This window comes from Archocentrus centrarchus, chromosome 15 (assembly GCF_007364275.1).
Source record: "Archocentrus centrarchus isolate MPI-CPG fArcCen1 chromosome 15, fArcCen1, whole genome shotgun sequence".
Taxonomy (NCBI): domain Eukaryota; kingdom Metazoa; phylum Chordata; class Actinopteri; order Cichliformes; family Cichlidae; genus Archocentrus; species Archocentrus centrarchus.
The window spans coordinates 6,806,291-6,827,420 of NC_044360.1; the positions used below are offsets into that span (position 1 = coordinate 6,806,291).

The 21,130-nt window shown below is 39.7% G+C and overlaps 1 pseudogene; it reads left to right on the plus strand.

The window, feature by feature from the left end:
- LOC115793078 (contactin-associated protein-like 4) overlaps window positions 1–21,130 on the plus strand; it is a 90,756-nt pseudogene that overhangs the window by 1,136 nt on the left and 68,490 nt on the right.

Genomic DNA, 21,130 nt, shown 5'->3' on the forward strand with positions numbered 1-21,130 from the left:
CATCTGAGCCATTTGCATGTGCCACACACTGGCGTATCAGTGACAAAGCTGCTAACACAGTGGAATGAAGTGGGTAAATTTCTCCTGTCATAGAGGTGATGCTGTATTAAACTGTATTTTGAGTCAACATGCCTGTACAAATAAGATTTATTAAGCTTTTTAGAAAACAGCATGGGCTTCATTCAGTGGAGGCAGAGCTGGGCAGGCAGATAAATGTAGATATTACCAGGTCAGGCTCATATTCCTCTAGACAGACAACAGCCGCTGGACACAGAGATGTGGTGATATTATGGGCTTTAAAAGAGTAAAATAAAAGAGATAAAGAGATTTCTTTGCCCTGGAGGAAATGGTTTGGACTCAGCAAAGTGCCTATCACAAACTATAACCAAAAGAAAAGAGAATCCAGCTGTCTCACTCAAATCAATAAGTTGTACTTGCAACCCATTTTGCCCTCTCAGAAAGCAAACATACAGTACATCATCCACTTAATAATCTCCAATGCCCAGACCTCTCTCCACATCTTATTTGACTTTGTGTTAGTGCTGAGCTGGTGCCATAGGCAAGGTCTGACTCAAGCTATTTGTCAGAGTGAACAAAGGAGGTAAAACCATCACAAGAGGGCAGATGCTTCTGTTTCTGCAGCTGGTCACGGTGACCCTGCCATCCACCCACTGCTTCTCCCAAAAATACTGAAGCCGCAATGTTCTTTTGGGAGCAGCAGCAGGTAGATGGCTGGACAAACATTTCTGTGACATGACAATTCAGCCTGTCATGACATGACATAACCAGTCTGTCAGGGGCAGACTGGTCAGACCACACTGGAAGCAATTCGTTGTGACATGGTGAAACGAGATAATGGAAAGTCAATAGTGTTCCACTACGGGCAAAAATCCCTGCTGGCAACACCAAGTGGGCAGGACCCGAGATAAACTCTTCTCAACTACCAATGAGAGCACAGGATAGAGTGACTGAAAAATGACAGGGTAGCATTAGAGGGTTACCCTAGTGACCAACTGTCAGCTTCAGTTTTGCTTATTTATTAACCCAAACGCTAATCACTATAGTTACTATGTCCTACAAAAATGGAGAGGATATTTTGAAAAATGCTGACAGCGGATATAAAAGATATTTAATGGGAATTTAATGAGAATTTAAAGAATTGTCCAGTTTCAACATTTTTAGGGTTTTGGGGCTGTGCACAGTGATGCATAATGATTGTACAATAAGAAACAAAGTTTGTGGTTCTTATGTCGTCTCTCTGGACCAAAGAACCACAAAGAACTTTTTTTTTTTTTCCCCAGTGTGACTCATTCAATTTGTGTTCACAGTCTGTTTGCAATCTGCTCCTGATGAACTAAAACAGCTGCTCAGCTGGTGCCTTTGACTGTACGATCATTCTGCAGATCAGGGAAAGCGCAGTTGCAGTTTTATGGGTGGGATTTGTCCGGGATCACCAAGCTACCTAATGAATTCGTGCTTGTGGAACAGCAACGTAAAGACAGCTGAATAAGAAGATGAAGCTGACATGGCTGATGCCTCCCTAACTGTTAACATCTTATCAGAATCACTCAGAGCCCGCACGCTGACTTGACTGTCCCCTCAGCCCCACCAAAAAAATGACAATACGGGTTGATTTTTGAACACAGATAAAATGACCTCTGGTTTGGATGATTAAAGGCCACTTACTGTAACTAAGTACCTGAAATTGACTTACTTAAACCCAGCTTTTTTTTTTTTTTTTTTTTTTTAAATAAAGGCTGTGTCTCCAAGAGTCATTGTGAAATAATAATAATACCTCCTCTGCCCTTTACATAAGAGCCATAGATTAAATTCACATTCAGCTTTCAATGACTGCTATTTGTGTGTCATTTAAAACAACAGTCAAGAGTGTTTCTTTTAACAGTGAACCTGCCAAGAGTGAATTTGTTACTTTAACAATGATGACAAAGATTAACCAACCTTAAAAATTGCTTTTGTAAAGCCAAACTGTGACCTCCCCCCCAAAAAATCAATTATATGTAACAAAACATAATCAAAACGTTTCTATAGTCTTGATGCATAATGTTATTATTTTAGCTGTGATCCAGCCACAAGTATGCTTTATTTATTTATTTCTCAGTCTTCCATAAAATTAAAAGATTAGGCTCTTTTTCAGCCACAGCATCCCTTTGTGATCCAGCACTTCAAAGACTCAGTTTTCCACTCCTGTGTGAACCTGGCACATCCAGCTGAATGCACAAAACTACTTATCTCCTCCAATTATCTACACAACGTTCTCCCAAATACACATGCTTCCCGACAACAAACATGGGCCGCTAATGATGAGGCAAAGTGCGCGCCCAGACTGCTGTGTCTGTTCACACAAAAAGGTGCAAGAGACATCTCGCTTTCCCTCTCTTTTTGTCTACTTGTCTCTCAAGTCCAACACGAGATCATTATCTCTTCACTCAGCTGATTTTGGACTCCGTGAAATGTGTGTTTCATCCGGAGCCGAATGACAGAAAATACCACTTCTCTCCCAGCCTGTGTCTGTGCGTAGGAGCACGTATGTGCTGATGTGTGAGATGTGTGCATCCTCTGACAAGAGAATGTGTGAACATGATGAAAGCAGAGCAAAGGAATGCTAATAAGAGCTGTGCCTGTGAATGCACACATGATGGCTTAAAAAATGTTTAAATAATGTATAAATCACCAGTCTTTCACACATACTAATCACCAATAAGAGACGTTCCTCAAACCGGGACTCAGGAGCTGCTGAGAAAGAAGCAGGGGGGATGTGTTGTCTTTTCTAAGTTCAGTTTCCCTTTCTTTCCTCAAAGCTTTTGGGAGGCGGGAAACCTTGGGTTATGATGGCTCAGTGATGATGCATACTGAGCCCTATATCTTGGTGTTTGGTTGTCCTACAAGAGACTAAATTATAGATAGAAGTTTGTATGATCTGACTCAGTTGTAACAGCATATATATTTTGGTAAAACACATTATGTTTACTACAATCCCCCCCCCCCCCCCCCCCCAAATTTCTGGTTTTGCAGTCTAGCACCTGCTTGTAGTGACTGCAGCATTGTTTTTTGTTTGTTCTTAATATTGCTGTTTATATTGATGTGTAGGCCCTTTGAGCAGTGGTTGAGGTTATGGAGAAAACACAATAACCCAAAAAAGTTGACAGTGACAGTGAAAAAAATATTGTTAAGGATACTGTGAATGGTTCAGCCTAATAAACATGAACATAATCAAAGGCATGCTTATATAAGACTCACATTAATCTCATGCAAGGATAAATTAAAAAAAAAAGCCAAAATAAACTTAAATATTTAGAGTTCAAACAATCATATGAAAGTGAAATTTTCCATGAAGAACAGAAGTATGTCAGACACCTTTATGTAGCCCAGAGAATTAGTTGCCACACAGGATGTAAAATCTGGGGTTCTTGCAGCACTTTGTCACAAATGACACATTTAATGACACAAACTTGCAATGCACATCTTAAACAGAGGACTGAACATATTTCTTGTTTGCTGCTATTTGTTTGCTGTGGCTAACCAAAAATTTTTGGCTACAGAACCATCCACAAAATATTACAAAGCATGCACATAGAAAAATAAAGTACCACAAAATATGGAAAAATACAGGTGATGGTGAAGGGTTTACAGACACTTAGATTTCACACAGAGTATCCATTTGGATACTCTGGGAACTGCACACATGAGGACGTGGCAATCTCTATCCTGTTCCCAACACTGGTCATTAAGACAACAGCTTCAAACAAATATACTCTCTTATTAAAATATGGACTGATAACTCCTTCAACATATTATTACAAGAGTATTTCAATATTTTACAAACTACTACTATAATTACCTATTACTTTGCACAGCAGTCTCATATCACTGTCCTCCATGCATCTCCATGTTTGGCCAAAAACAAACGCAAACCCAGTGCAAAGCATTAAATAGAGCACCATTCGGTCACTGCAAAAGAGGTTTTGAAAAAAACAACAAAAAAAAAAACAAGTGGCCCTCAAGTGGCCACAAAAGGAAGTGCAGTTTTGTCATATTGGCTTCATTTTTCAGCTCCACAGGTTGTCTCTTGGTCACAAGTAGATTAATGATGCATTCACTGATGGCATTTATGTACTGGCAAGCTATCTTGTAGTGCAATATTCAAATATGAAAAACTGATTTAACAGAGAAGTTTGCAGGGATATGCAGTGCGTTTTATTTAACACATTCTGGAAAATAAAATTCATCCTCTGCTCTCAGGAAGATTACATTTGGCTGAAAGTTGCATGAACTGAGGAAATCAGCACCTGCCACAAGCCAAATTCTGGTAAAATATTAAAGTAGTTAGGGCTGGGCCCTTTCTCTGTAGAGTGTGATGTTCTGCCTGTGCCTGTGTGGGATCTGTCCAGATACCACGACTTCTTCCCACAGTCCACAGACATGTTAGGTTAACTGGTGATGCGAAACTGGCTGTAGGTGTGAACATGAGCGTGAAAGGTTAACTCAAATTCAAAACTATGGATTTTGCCTGTGTTGTAAAATGATTAAGAGATTTAAAATGGGAATTTAATGATATGCCGGATATATGATTTTCCTTCTGGATTTGATATTCCAGGTATTAATGAGATTGGCCATTTGAGACAAAACATCAGATTTTTTTTTTTACTTTTGATTGTTTTGTCATAAACATAAACCTGCAAATCTAATTGAATTAGCAGGTGAGTGTCTTGCTTTTTTTTTTTTAAATTTTTTATGGCCTTCGATTGTGGTGGTAATGAATGATTCATGAGACACCAGTATGTGACAGCAGAGATGAGAAAAGTGAGCGGAACCTAAGGAGAACCCGTTGTCATATTTCTTCTTTAGTGTCATTTATGAAAATGTGTGTTCAGAGAAGGCGGACCATGAATGTGAGCTGATGAAGTCAAGGCTACATTACGGCAGCCATCAGCGCAAACTTGGAGCTGTCAGTCAGGAATCAGGATTTATTAACCCAGAGACAAGTAGTTAAGTGATAAAACTGACAGTGCCGTGCAGTCCATCCATCTGAGTTTGTGACACGCTGATATTTGCTCAAGGCCAGTGCCCCTGAATCTCTGGCTCCCTAAACACACACTCATTCATCACATGGTCTTGTCATCACTTTAGATCATATGTAGGTGGTCCAAGAACCTGTCAAACTCTGCTAAGATCATTGTGTTCGGTCACTGCATTGTAGTGGGGTTTTGGTTCGTTCTAGAAGAAAACTTCAATTTACTGACTGAAGATTTAAACCCTAGTGGTGGAAAACGTCCTTTCTGTAAAGGTTCACTTGAGCAAAGGTGAGAATTCTAACCTGGGGGGGGTCACAAGTTAGTGTACTTCTAGTGATGGTCGTAAGTCTGGATAAATGAGAGGTTTGTGTCAGGAAGGGCTTCCTGTGTCAAATTTATGCCAAATCAAATATGCAGATTTATCACTGGAAATAAGAAAGCAGCTGAAAGTATAGATATTTTTAAACTTTACCTTCACACTGAGAGTAAAACTTTCTTAAAACCGCTGATAATGATGATTCTTAACACAACTGAATGGCTGAATGTGCTCAGATGGCATGGGTGCATGGGTGGGGCAAAAACACTTAAGTTTAGTAGTAGTCCCCATGCTACATTTCACCTTCATGTACAGAATTCAGTCGTCAAATGTGATGCACATTATAGATAGGCTTTGTAAAGGAGTTGGGTTAACCCCAAGTTGCACCCTTACAATATGACCCCAAAACAAAACATTTTCAGCTTATTCTGTGAAAAATACTAGCTCATGTACTGTGTTACTCTTGTTAGCTGACAGACATGTTGTACTTACGTGTATTTCTTCATAAAAAATAGAACGAAGAACTCCTCAGTTACATAAAAGCCTTTCTACTGTACTTCTGGGCCATAATCTATTATTTATAATGTACTCTGTCATAATACTACTGCTTCTTAGTTTTAGTTAATAAACAAGTAGTATTCCTTCTGTGTTTGGTATTTATTCTGCACATACTGTATGTTGTTAACCTGTCATTTATTGCACCTGCCTTGACTGTAATGTATTAACTTCAGGTTGCTTTAATGGCTGAAAGCTATCTCTAACATATATATATTATGTAGATCAGGCACAATGGGGCGTATTCTTAATTCAGAAATAATTTAGCTTTGCCACATGGATGTTTTGTCATCTCCACATTCCTTTAGACTGCAAATCACCATCTGCAACCTACTGCACCCAGAGCTGCCACAAGGCATACCGTAATTAGATCAGACGCATCGTGGCAAATGTGAGAGCGGCTGAAATGCCAAGACTGAATCTGATATTGAACACCTCAAGATAAAGCTGAGTCAAAGCTAAAACTTTGAGATATAAGTGAAATATATATCTGACAAGCAATTTAATGATTCAGTAAATGAGGCTGGAGAAGTAGAGAAAGGTGAGAGTGCACCTGCAGATTACTTTGGAAATTTTCTCAGTTTTCACCTCAACAGCATCCCAGCAGCACAACACAACTGAGAAAACTCTACGTGTAACTGATGTTGCCCCAACTTATGAATAGGCTAAAACTGGTGCATTTTACATAATAATAATTAGCTGGTGACATATAAACATTCACAGTGATTAAAATCTAGACTCATTTGAATTGTTTTCGTCCTTCCCTCTCATGCATACTAATCCCATGTCTAGAAGTAAGCAGAGAATTGTTTGTAATAATCATAAAATCTGTCAGAGGTGCAGGCAGCCACGGCAGCAAATGCGCCTTTCCGCCATGAGATAATGAGTTACAAACATTGCTTTATTAAGAAATATACTGATCATATTTTTGGAGTAATTCAGTAACAGAATTCAGTTCTAGTTAAATGTGGAGAAAGTAAGATTTCCCAACAACATTAAAAAAAAAAATCTGTAAAAATTGATTTTTTCTTTATAACTAAAAGAATTTATAACAATTATTGTGGCACTGACATTGTGTCCTGTCATATTTTTGGGGCTTTGTTGCATAGTAACTTCTGGTTCCCGTGTTTACCTTTTCTGATATATCATTTTTGTTTTTAATTGCCTCTCTGCGTTTGTCTATATGTGCTTATAGTGTCAGTTCCAGTTCTAGTGTCAGTGTGTGTGTGTGTGTGAGTGTGTGTGTCACAGCCTATTTCATTTTGATGATATGGGTACACTCACTGGTGGCTTTATTTGGTACACCTGTTCACCTGTTCAGCTGCACCTGAATGCAAGTCTCTAATTAGCCAATCATATGACCATGTAGACATGATCAAGAAGACCTGCTGAAGTTCAAACCCAGCAGCAAAATGAGTGAAGAATGGTGATTTAAGTGACTTTGAATGTAGCATGGTTGTTGGTGCCAGGCAGGCTGGTCTGAGTATTCCAGACACTGCTGATCTACTGGGACTGTCAGCTAAGAACAGGAAACTGAGGCTACAATTTGCACAGGCTCCCTAAAGTTGATCCATTCAGTTTGCATCATGAACGTGCAGCTGACAAATCTGCAGTAACTGTGTGATGCTCTCTCATCAATATGGACCAAAATCTCTAAGTAATATTTGAATTGAATCTGTGCCACAAAGACTTAATAAAGTGGCTGGTGGGCGTATATTCTGAAGCTTTTCCTTGTGTGTCTTTTGTTGTTTTACTTCCTGCTTTTATCCTGCTCTATGATTGCTTTCTCTATCCTCAATTTCAGCTGTGTTCATATACACTGCTCACCAAATTAAGGGAACGCTTCAGACACTGGATCTTGATGAATGAAACGTTAAAGCTGAAAACCTCTAACGTGCACTGCGTGATTTGCTGAGAACAAATTGACAAGACAAAGGTTGGTGGAAAGCAGATCCTCAACCCTATGAGGACTGGATTCAAAATTCAAATATGAAATTTATAATTGCTCAAGTGTTCTCTTAATTCTTTAAGCAGTAGTTTTGCCCGTGTTTGTATGAATGGTCTCTGCGGAGTTTGCCTAAAGGTTACTAACTAATAAGCCATTCTAGCTTAAAAACACAGCAGGATTTGTGACTTCTGAAGAACATCAAAATGAAGATAGGATAGGATATACTTCATTTATCACAGATTTGGAAAATTCTTCAACATTATGAAGTTTTAAGTGTGTTTAAGTGTGTCTTGTCTCCTGTATCCTGTGTCAGCAGGCCTCTCTAAAAATGTGTTTGTGTGCCATGCTGAACCCCTGCCAACTGTAAAAGCGCTGATCATTAGTTTACCTGTGGACTGATCTACTTGTGAATTAATGCATCAGAAATCAATACAGTAAGACACAAGAAAGAAATGCTGATGAACAGTAGAGCAGTCAGCAGGTGATTTCGCTTTAGTCCTTGCGGCTGTAGCACGAAACCATAATGAGGTATGACCGCAGTGAAATGAGGCAGTTTGTGTAACTGACACATAACGTGGGACTTGTGCACAGAGTCTGTCTTTAAAGTGCAAATGTATAAAGATCAAATGGCTTCAGATGTATGGCAACAGCTTAAGTGATTTCCACACATTAATGCTGTGCAGTGTAAATTTATCTTCTGCTTTTGAATTTGCCTCCCAGTTATTTTCTGAGATGTGAAAGATGTTTTCTAAAAACTTGCAAAAGGACAATAAAAGTGTCCTGCCGTGACAAAAAAAAAATGTCACGTTCATGCATGTATCATTAACTAGTAGCTCCCAGTTATTCTAACAAATAATAGGTTTAATGTGATGAGCTGAATATTTCAAAAATGCTAAACAGGGCTCATCAACAAGCTCTGCCATCAATGCTCTGATGACTTTTTGTTGTTGTTGTTGTTTTTTTTTTTATTATTATGTTTCTTTTTATTTCTACTTCACATAACACGAGCAGTTGGAACTCAAATATTTTGTCCAATGGCACAATGACAGACTTTTCCCCCCACATGGTCAGCAATTAAAATCTGTGACTTTTTGCTCATGTGCCGTATTGTGTAACCGTTCCAGCACGGCAGCACCGGGGGTTTCAGTTTTTTCTCATTGCAGATGGGACGAAAGTTAAACCTGTACAATGGATTTGCAGCAGAGTACTGCTCTTCTGGTAATCAAAGGATTACAATAACCTGCGCATCTCAAATAAAGGTCTGTTTCTCGCTTGAAAGCATTTTAGTAATGTAGACAGCTCTTTTGACACGCTGCCAGAAGCTTATTGAATCTATAAATTTGGTCAAAAATATGCTTCACCAAGCTGCTACTTTTCTCAGTGCCCTTGGCCTAAATTACATGTGAGTGTGGCTGTAGTGACTGTACCTAGGACATGCATCAGTGAACATGAGATTTGCAGCAGCAGCATGAAGGACTCTTATCTGTCTTGTTGCCTAAATATTCCTGCAATGAGCACAGAGATACTTCTATAGCGTTAAAATTCTCCACCATACAAAGGGGTCAGGCCCTCCCACCGGGGGAGAAAGCTACAGTTTCTCCTCAGAGCAGAAGCCTAGTGGATTTTTTTCAATGTGTACCACATTTCTAGAGAGGACATGAACTTGCATTTTTATTTCCTTTTTCCTCCTTTAGTTTTTCTGGGATTTATTTGATCTGTAACCAAGAATTTCCAAACCCTGATATTTGCTTATTAAAGCAAAGAAATTTGTCTGTGAACTTTTTTTTTATCTGTTACTCTAATTACAGTTTAGCAAACAGTTTTTTTTGTTTTTTTTTACTTTTTGCTTTCAAAAGATTTACAACCATAAGCCACTTTATTAGGTACACATAGACAGTACCAGTGTGGACCCCTTTTTCCCTTCAGAACTGTTTTAATTTTTCATGGCATAGTTTCAAGAAGTTAGTCAGAAATATTAGTCAGAGACTTTTGTCCATGTTGAAAGGATGGCATCACACAGTTGCTGCAGATTTGTCAGCTGCACATCCATGATGCAGTCCTCCGGTCCCACCATTTCCCAAAGGTGCTCGATGGGATTGAGATCTGTTGACTGCAGAGACTACAGTATTTGAGTACAGTGAACTCATTGTCATGTTCAAGAAACCAGTTTGAGATGTTTTGGACTTTGTTACATGATGTGTTATCCTGCTGGAAGCAACAATCAGAAGATGGGTACACTGTAAGCTGTGGCATTAAAACAATGCCCAGCTGGTACCAAGGGTCCAAAGTTTTTTTTAATGAAAGAAATCCCCCACGCCATTACAGTAACAGTAGCAGCCTGAACCACTGATTCAAGGCAGGATGAATCCATGTTGGTTACACCAAATAGTGATCCTGCCATCTGAATATAAAATCGAGACTGAGCAGACTAGGCAACATTTTTCCTTTCTTCTGCTGTCCAATTTTGGTGAGCTCGTGCCAATTGTAGCCTCAGTTTCCTATTCTTAGCTGACAGGAGTAGCACCTGATATGGTCTTCTGCTGCTGTAGCCCAGCTGCTTCAAAGTTGTGCATATATGTTGTGCATACCTTGGTTGTAATGAGTGGTTACAGTATGTGAGCTACTTTCTGGCCATTTTCCTCTGACATTTCACCCAGAGTACTGCCTCTGACTGGATATTTTCTCTTTTTCAGACCATTCTCTGTAAACTTTAGAGATGGCTCTGTGGGAAAATCCCAGCAGTTTCTGAAATACTCACACCAGCCCGTCTAGCACCAACAACATTCAAAATCACTTAAATCACCTTTCGTCCCCATTTTGATGCTCTGTTTGAACTTCAGCAGCTGGTCTTGATCATGTCTACATGCCTACATATAATTAGCTGATCAGATATTTGCGTCAACAAGCAGTGATTGTATTTATGGAGACTAACACAGTCTAACACAATACACAGCCTCAAAAACAGCTCTACTTAACATCAGCATCAACAAGATGTTTCATTATTAATTATTTGAAAAAAATATCTATATTGTGTTTGATATGAACAGTGAACTGAGCTACTGACTGTCAGTTTCTGACTTGATATGCTTCAGTTTCAAACAATACCAGAATGCCAGGGGTGTTTATGACAGGCAGGACTGGAAACCTTTGTTTTTTTGTTTTTTTTGTTAGCATTCAGGCTGTGGATATGCTGATCCTCGCAGCTCAGTAGATATTCGATAGGCAAGCTCCATTCTCTAGCCAGAGACGCATGCTGGGAGGAAGGCAGACAGGTCAGAGCAGAAAACACGGATCTGCCCGATGAAATGCAGCTCCAATCTGCTACCTTTCTGCTGGCAAAAACATGAGGCATTGAAGCTGATCTTAAAGTGAAACATCACAGAAGAAGACGCACATAATTACAGAGGATCTCAGCATCTGCTGCATAATTATTACTAGCAGCAATAACATAGAGCTTTTCTTCTGTGTCTGTGCCTGTGCTTGTATTTGTGCTATCGTGAAAAAAAAAAAAAACTCACCCTGGAGACCCCAACCATAGCTGGAAAAACCACAAAGATGGTTTTAACTACTTCATCAGGTATTTGTAAGTCTGTCTCTGTCTGTGGACAGATTTGTCAGTGCAAGTAGTCCCTGAATGTTCAGGAATAAAAACATAAACATGGTAATGGGCAGTGCTGCCAGTGTGATTAAATATTATTAATAATATTATTGATGTTGTAGGGCTGTCTTGGTTGACATGCATCTGCAACACCGCATGGAGATCTGGGGTGGTGCCAGATTGGCAGACCGGGGTGGTGGTCCCCATCTTTAAGAAGGCAGACTGGAGGGTGTGCTTCAACTATCGGAGGATCACACTCCTCAGCTTCCCCGGTAAGGTCTATGCCAGGGTGCTGGAAAGGAGGGTTCATCCTTTAGTCAAACCTCAGATTCAAGAGGAACAGTGCATATTTTTGTCCTGGTCGTGGAACGCTGGACCAGCTTTTCACCCTCTCAAGGATATTCGACTGTGTGTGGGAGTTTGTCCATCCAGTTTACATGTGTTTTGTGGACTTGGAGAAAGCATTCGACTGCATCCCTCAGGGTGTGGGGGGGTGCTGCTGGAGTATGGGGTGTCTGGCCCGTTCTTGTAGGCCATTCGGTCCCTGTACAACCGCAGTGAGAGCTCGGTCCGTATTGCCAGCAAAAAGTTGGAGTCATTTCCTGTGGGTGTTGGACTCTGCCAGGGCTGCCCTTTGTCACCAATTCTGTTGATAATTTTTATGGACAGAATTTCTAGGCGTTGCCAAGTTTCGGAAGGCTTCTGCCTCGGTTTCCTCCAAATCTCATCTCTGCTTTTTGCTGATGGTGCGGTCCTGTTGGCTTTATCAGGTGGTGACCTCCAGCTCACAGTGGAACGGGTTGCAGGTGAGTGTGAAGCAGCCAGCCTCCAAACGGTAGCTGGCCTCCCTCTTAGAGATAGGGTGAGGAGTGCAGTCATTTGGAAAGGGTTAAGAGTAGAGCTGCTGTTCCTCTACATCGAAAGGAGCCAGTTGAGTATCTGACTAGGATGTCTTCTGGCTACCTCTTGGTGAGGTGTTCTCTGCATGTCCTTCCGGGAGGAGGCCCAAGGCAGGGTCTGCCTCGGTGTCCCCCCAGATGAGCTGGAGGAGGTGACTGGTGAGAGGGAGGTCTGGGCTCCTCTGCTTAGGCTGCTGCCCCAGTGACCTGGCCCTGGATAAGCGGAAGAAGATGGATGGATTGAATTAAATATTATTCCAAGAATTTTTTTTCTGCTTTTCCCTCGTTTAGCTCTGTATACCACTGACATCCCATGGTATAATCCATAATTTAGTTTGGAGTGCAACAAGAACTTGTAATCAAGCATGCTTACATTTACATGTAAGCATAAATTTACATCTATTTCAATGACATAGTAAAGTGGATGCTACATGGGGAGACAACCTGATGCCAGGATGCATGAGAGAATGTGTGTTAAGTTCATTTTGCTGGATAAATATTTATTCAACACATGGCTGTGCAGAGTACTGGGAGGGGTTTTCTATTTATACTGCTCTCAAAGTCACAAGAGTTTGAAATGTAAGAGCTGTCAAGACTAATGATTCACAATATCACTATTTAGGCTCAGGCCTGTCAAGCTAACACTCCATTAGTAACCCTAACACCCAGTCCTCTGAGCGCCTACACTGTGTTCCTAAACTACCTTAAAAATATGCCAAGCCTGGCAGCACAAATAAGAAAAAAAACTGTTAGGTGACCTGAAAATAACCAAAAAAGCAAAATGGAGCTAACAGAGTTAGAAAACACCAGAGAATTAAAGTCTTACTGCTTTAAAATAAAACTTGGCATCAGTTGAGTAGCTAGTAAATGTTCAGAGCCAGCATGATAAATTATGTAAAATTGTGTGCTTGCCTGGGCTTCTTCACAGCTAACAGTACAAGTGACTGGACCTGTAGTTCATGGTTTTCCAAATGCTGCACTAAAATTAGTTAACATTCAGTGATTTTTGAGTCAGAAGACATCTACAGGTGTGAATGTAAGTTTTTTTTAAAAGAAAAAGAAAACCCATAAAACATGATAGCCCCTAACACGATCAGAATTTATCAATATATTAAAACAATCAAAATATAATTTGGAAAGATCACAACCTCTACCCATCCACAGCTTTAACTCCATATATCTGTTTACAGGGATTTTATATATCTATAGACTGAAATTGAGATCACATTTTGGATCAGATTATTTATATATATATATTCAGTCCTTTTTGCAGTTTCATATAGCAGCATAACAAATGTTGCAAACACTGTCAAAACAGCTGCTGATTTCAATAGTTAGCAAACTGATCATCTCATAGCAGGTAAAACCAAATGAGAGAGAGAAAAAAATCAGATTCCAGATTTGTCAGTTAATGCAGGGATTGTTATATTACTGGCAATTACAGAATCCAAGGTCACTGGTGCCTGTTGTGTTAGTAATCCCCAGACTAGATGGTGGACACCAGAGATGAAAAGAGCCATCAAGCTGAAGAAGTAGTCCTACAAGCTTGGTTAACATGTGGGGCTCTAGAGGCAGCTGACAGCTAACAATAGGCCAATCAGAGTGAGGCCTTCACAGTAGCTAAAGCAAAAAACTCAGTTCAGTGAGGTCATGGAGCAAGACTTTCAGTCTCAAGGTACTTCGTGCAAACCATCAGGTGACCAAGGAATGGGAAGCAGCTTCCTGTTCACACTGTATACTGTGGGGACAGAGTGCTGCTGTCCTCAACTCAGGATACAGTCAACGGTGGAAAGAATACTTTGAGGATCTCCTCAATCCCACTCAGAGATGTTCTGTAGTGGAAGCAGAGTCTGGGTATGAAGGGGATGACTTACCCATCACTGTGGCTGAGGTCACTGAAGTAGTCAAAAAGCTGTGATGGATGAGATTTGCTCTGAGTTTCTTAAAGCTCTGGATATTGTAGAGCTGTCTTGATTGACATGTCTCTGCAGCATCACATGGAAGTTGAGGACAGTGCCTCTTGGTTGGCAGACCAGGATGGAGGTCCCCATTTTCAAGAAGAGGGACTGGAGGGTGTGCTCAGAGTCAAGGTCTTGAATTTCAACACGCAAAACTTGAAATGAAAAGAATAACTGCCCGCTGTGCATAAAATAAATAAGTACAAGGTCTCAAAGTTGTATTTAAAGTTCTCTTTAAATGGACGTGATAAATTTCAAATATATTTAAAGTCATAGTGACAATATTTAGGAATGGCAGAAATAGTTTTTATTTTAATGTTTCATAGGATTTCCATGAACATAATCACAGTTTTTGGAAGTTGGGTTTAAATATGCTTCTCAAAAAAAGTTCAGGAACACTTTTTATTAGCATCAAATCAGTTAAACATCTGGGATATTGATGTGGAGAAGCCAAGGAGAATGTTATGCTGCCTTTAACATTGTTCAGCATGACCAGTTTGGTGGTTGCTCCATGGAGGGACAGACTTTTACAGGCTAGGCAACGACACCCTGACTGCCGTTAGGTATCAGAATGAAATTCTCGGACCCGCTGTCAGATCCTACGCTGGTGCAGTGGGTCCTGGGTCACAAGCGTATGCAGACATCACGTATGGGGCTATCCAAACTAATGAATACCATTTTGATTTGATGAAATGAAGTTTCAGCAAAACGGACTAGCATCATTTTTTTCACTTAGATTTTTGGGTGTCTTTGAATTCATTTTTTACCTTGCTTTATATGCTCTCTTTTACTTGCTGGGGCTACAAACTGCTTGGTCAGTTTTAGGAAAAGATGATTTAGTTGGAAGTTGCCTATCGGTATCACTACTGCTGTTGCAAAGTGACACCAAAGGACACCTTGTACTTACACTCGGCTTTAACAACACCACAGAAATGAGAATGGACTGGATAAAATCTGCTTATTAATTTATGTCTTCAAATAATTTTAGACTTCCAAAGCCAGAAAAAAGTGTACATTATACTTCTCTCTAAATTAATTTTGAACAATGGCGTTCTGAGAAATCAAAATTTCTCTTTAGCTTTATATCAGATATGTTGTGTTAGATAATGTCCGGAAAAAGCACAATAAAAAGTGGAAGGTTATAAATAGTAACAAGTATCAATGCCCTGATATGCCTAAACATGTATTAGGTTTCAATCCTCTGTTTACACCCTCGTTTTTAAAGCCGAGTCTTTTCCACATACAGTGAAAAAGGATAAAGGAGGTAGCTGTCAGTTTCACCTCCCTAAGCTGATAATTAAAAAGATATACTAGACGAGATGGCACTTTCTTTGCAGTATAAAATTCTTTGTACCATGTTGTTTAAACCAATTAAAATTATGAAAGAGAAAGCAAAGTCAAACTTTCTGTGTAACTTCCACAAACAGGCAGAAATCCAATATCAAAACAGGGAGACCAAATCTGATTAAATCTTGACTAAACAAAGCTTAAGATGCTTCATTTATATAATCTCGCCGAGAGATATCTCTATCCCAGCTCTCTAAGATATTTGGCTCTCAGCCGCAAAGATCATCTAGCAGAAGGAGGATTTAGCTGAAGTCCAATCTTCAAGTCACTTTGGTGGATTACAAAACCTTTTAGTAAGTAAATTACTGTTTATGAGACATGAATGCACAGAAATCTGCACATCTCTTTGCAGCTTATAACTGACAAACTGTTCCCTTGAACTCGTGCTTGCAGTGGTTCACTGAAACAAATGTAAAAACTGAATATATTATTTGTGTTCATGTACTCCCCGGAGCCACTGGTAGAGTTTCTGTTTACATGCATGCTGCTGGGTCTGCAAGTTGAAATAAAGGTTAAGTTTCCTACTGTGTCACATTCAGCATCAATGTTATAGAGTGGATAAGAGTTAGACAGTATGAATAGTCTCACCTGACATCGCTGATCCGCTCCACCGCTGGCCATTGTGTTAAATGAATTTGTTTTGTCAGACAGTGAGAGCACAGAACAGCTTTAAAACCCAGTAATCATGAACATTAGGCTCTGTTATTGTTTTACAGTTTCAACATGCCTATATGTTCTTTTAAATTATATGCTCTTTTTGTCCTGTGATTCTCAGAGGTGTGTCACAGCCCGCTGGTATCCAACTTGCCGCCATCATTCTTCAGAAGCTCCTCACAGTTATCCAGCAGCCATGGACCCGGCTTTGCCAAGCTGAACCGGAGAGAAGGTAGGTGATGTAATTACTGCATTGGCTGAAATGTTTTTTGATCAATAAATCAAACTCCATTAGCTTTCCGCAATGACTCCCCTAAGTGTTGTACTTAGTGCACAAGGTAGGCATTACTTTTCATATTAACACTTAATCAAACAAGACCATGAAACCGTGCGATAATATGAAAGACTCTGCAGGTTTTAGTTACCTCATTCACTGTTTTGTTTCAGCAACCCATGCACAAGTCTCACTATAAAGAGGGAAAATCTAGAAGGAGCTGTAAATGGGAAGCAAGCTAAAGTAAAGTCCAGTGTTTCTCTATAGCACAGGTTCACAGACACTTTATATTAAAGGTAAAGATTCTCCCTGACACCTACAAAGCGAACTCCAATGATCTGAAGTTCCTCTGCGGATAAGCACATGTTGATGCTGGAGAGGAAGAGACCTCTGGAATAACCGGGCTCAAGGTGCAGCAGCCATCTGCCTCTCACAGACTGGGGGGTGATAACACTGAGTGATCACAAAAAAACAAGCCAAATTTAACACAAACTACAGGACAGAGTAGATGACATGCAGCAGTGGCAGATACTGCATGGAGTGTGTAAAAGAAGGCAGGGGTGGATAAGTGCTCATGGAAAGCCTCCCAGGAGTCTGAGTCTACAGCAGCATTATTAAGAGCTGATTCAGTATGGCCTGATCCAGCCCTAACTGTAAGCTTCATCAAAAAGTTTTAAATGTCATTTTAAAAGCAGAGAGGGTGTCTTTCTCCTGAACCCAAACTAGGAACTGGAAGGGTAGCCCAACAGCCAAAGGTTCAAACTTACTTTTGTAAAATATAAGCAACTGTAAATAGACCTGCAGTCTGAGAGTAAAGTGCTCTATTGGATTAATATGGTACTTCAAGAGTTTGTATATGAGGAGTAGGGCTTTATGTTAAATTTGGGATAAACAAAGAGCCATTGAAGAGAAGCTTATATATATATATATATATATATATATATATATATATATATATATATATATATATATATATATATATATATATATATAATGAGATATATATATATATATATATATCTCATTATTTAGCTGGAGTATAGAAGTCCATCAAAAGTCCAAAAAACACCCCCCCCCCCCCCCCCCCCCACACACACACACACACACACCCCCACCCAAGCTGGTGTTTATTTCTTCACAAGAAACTAAATTTTGTGCATGTCCTCTTTTTTTGGAAGTATTTACGGTCTTTCAGTGAAATGTTTCAAATGTGCCCAGTCTGTGCCTTCACTGGTCTAATATAAAGGAATCCTGTGCTTGCAAGACCTGTAAAATAGAAGGTCTGATCCTTTTAAATAGAACCAGCAGACTCATCCAGCCTTCTCCTTTTGGGTCAAAGATGTTGCATATTACTTAACGCTAATAATAATCAAATAAACATTTGAATGTTCCTGACACCTTTTCATATTTCTGTGACTTCCTGCCAGAACCCCACAATGAATAGAGTGGATTTATTTATTTACTTATTCATACTACTCTCTTTTCTAGCTTAAAAAATATGGTTATGTTTGCCAGAATTGAGAACTGGATACAAAATGTAACCAGCTATGGAAATTCTTTCTAATCTACCTAAGTCCCAACATAGAAATTGTCCTTTCTACTTTATCCTCTTCACATGTGCAGATTTTAGTGTAGATGTAGACTTACACATCTCTGTGCTTCTTGAATTCATAATGTCATCTGATAATGTCGTACTTCACCTGTGCATTGAGTGAATTTCCTGAACACATCCTGGTGGTAGCTGTCTGTAGCCCCTTAACTGGCAAGGGCCCGGTGACGGGCCGTTTGTAGTCCCTTTTATATGGCAGGCTAGACCCTCCCATTTTTATTGACACGTCATTCGGCCAATCATGTAACTGGCTGCACCAAATCACCTGACAAAGCTACGTGACGCCCTCTGAGTATTATTGGCTCTGGGAAACCCATTTCTTAACATGATTGGCCGAATGAGGTGTCAGTCAAAATGGGCGGGTCTAGCCTGCCATATAAATGCACTTCATTCGGCCGGCGGACCAGACGCAGCCAGTTAATAGGCTATGAAATGGGTTGTTCAGAGCCAATAATAACCAGAGGGTGTTATGTAGTTTTTGTCAGGTGATTTTTTTGCTGCCAGTTAAGGGGTTAAACCAGATTTATGCTCTTCAGAACCCCAGGATCCCGACATCTCATACTGATACACTGACATGATATTGTTTTAGATTGAGTTAAATTAAAAATGTTCATGACATCATACTTATAATCTCAGAGAGAATGGATGTTACTGCTCAAAGGAAACAGGCACACCATAAAGTTGGTTAAGTACATAAGCCACAATGCTACAATCCTTTAACTATTCCATCTTTTCCTCAGTTATACTCACAAGTATTCACATATAAAATTTAGAAGTGTAATATCAATAAATTATTGCTGCATCATTCTTTTTTTTCCCCCTTCTCATTCTTTTTCACTCTCCCGTGTTTTCCCTGAGCAGATAAAATAAGATGTAGCGGGAAGCTCTCCTTTATTTCTGTTCTGATGTTGCAGCAGCACGTCTCATGGCGCAGCACGCAGCATTAAAGGCAGGACTCAGCTGGAGTCACATCAATTGACACCTTACAATTTGACTGATAGGCAAAAAGAATATTTTGCAAATGCATTAGAAGATGAAGGACAACAGCTCAATGTGCTGATACAGGGCCTCTGGGAAACTTTTTGGTGCAGCCTTTTTGGTTGGTTTACACTCAAGCCAGAAATATAAATCAAAAAGAAGTGATGTCTTTGTCTTTGAGACAACTCAGGATGTGAATGATTTTCAGCACCTAAAAGACAGCAGGAAGTGCAGCCTGCAGGTTGCTGTTTCCTCAGTGTGTTTGATGGCAGAAGCTGTGAGCAAACACGCCCGCTGTGTTTCTTCACTTCTGTCAACCTTTTTCATTTGTTTAGGGATCTGAGTTTGATCTGCATAACAGAAGATCTGTTGCTTCTGAGGGAAGATTAAATACATCTGAACAACATCAGTCACCCCCCCCCCCCTCCTATTTTTTGCACAGCTGCAAAAAAATATCAGCAAAGAGAGAGAACATGGAATAAAACAAGATGGAAACTGAAGCTGAAGATGTGCATCAGATTTTGTGGAAACAAGAAACTAAAAATGCGAAATGACAACACATTTTACTCATACCCTGCCAGCATATTCACAAGGGCTCACCACAGCAGGTAGCTCCACATATTCAGCAGACTTTTACACTGGATACACTTCAATGCAACCCCCAAGAGACCTGTAGCTCCTCCTGGGATCAAACCAGGAATCTTTCACTTCTTAAGCAAATACATAAACCACTACACCCTGGGGCAAATATGGGCCTTAGTCATATCAATTGACATATGTGCATGTCACTGTGCACACAAGGATACAGCCGATTTGTATGCAAGGTGTACAATCTGTATTAAGCACGAGACAATCTAGAGACTGTGCCAGCAAACCTTCTGAGATGAGAGCTTTGACTGTTTCCTGATATGAAATCTTGCAAGCTCTACTGTTTAGTATCAGGGAGGGTTTAGCTTATTAGCACTTGTAATGCTATAATCACTAATCTCTTGTATGAACACCTTGCACCATTAAGGCTACAAAACCCTATTAGTTTTCTGTCCTGCATTTTACGTGAGTAAGAGTCTGATGCTGAATTCCTGTGGATTCCTTAATGGAGCTCATTTTGTTTTGAAAGGCTTAACACAAAATTTAGAAAGAATCCACAACTATTACCAAAATGCTAAATTGATTTAATAATCAGAACCGCTTTTATTTTAAAATCCCAACAAGTCTCCAAAGAAATCAGTGAATAAATTAGCAGCTCTTGTTCGTTTACGTCTCCTCCAGCTGCAGCTAACACTCCCCATACAGTCGTTCTCTAAGGAGGCACTTTATTCAAAGTTAATTTAGCAGCAAAATGAGCAGACTCATATGGAGCAACACACAGATCTGTTTAAGAGAAATGCCAAGCTAATTTAGCCTCCTCCAAGCACTCTGCAGCAGTCCTGTTGCACCGTTAACCAGTGCAATAACCCGTGAACAAGTATTGTTAGGTATGTAAATTTTGCTGGCCTTTTTTTTTTTTTTTTTTTTTTTTTTTATGAAAGCTATATTTAAACAACTGGGGATTATTTGACAAATAAACTGGCGCTACCATCTGTTGGAGTTTAAAATTTCTGACTTCTTTCTATTGGAAATATAATTTTTTGGAAAAGATGAGCTGAAGGAAATATGGCCTCATTTTGCCACAAAAACCCACCGCTACTGGAATAAATATTATAATCACAAAAAATTGTTTTAGCATTTAGAAAATGCCACTGCTTAACCTATTCAGTCTTGTAATTCTGTGCGAATTGCAGGCTAATCAAGAGTACATGAATTAAATGACGGTAAACGTGGGGGTGCATGGAAAACAGAGGTTGATGCTTTCTCATCCAAGAAGAAGAAAAGCATATATTAGCTTATCATAGGTCATAAGCTGTGAACTCAGAAGCAATGAAGTAATACTCGCTGTCGTTTTCATCCAAATAGCACCCCTG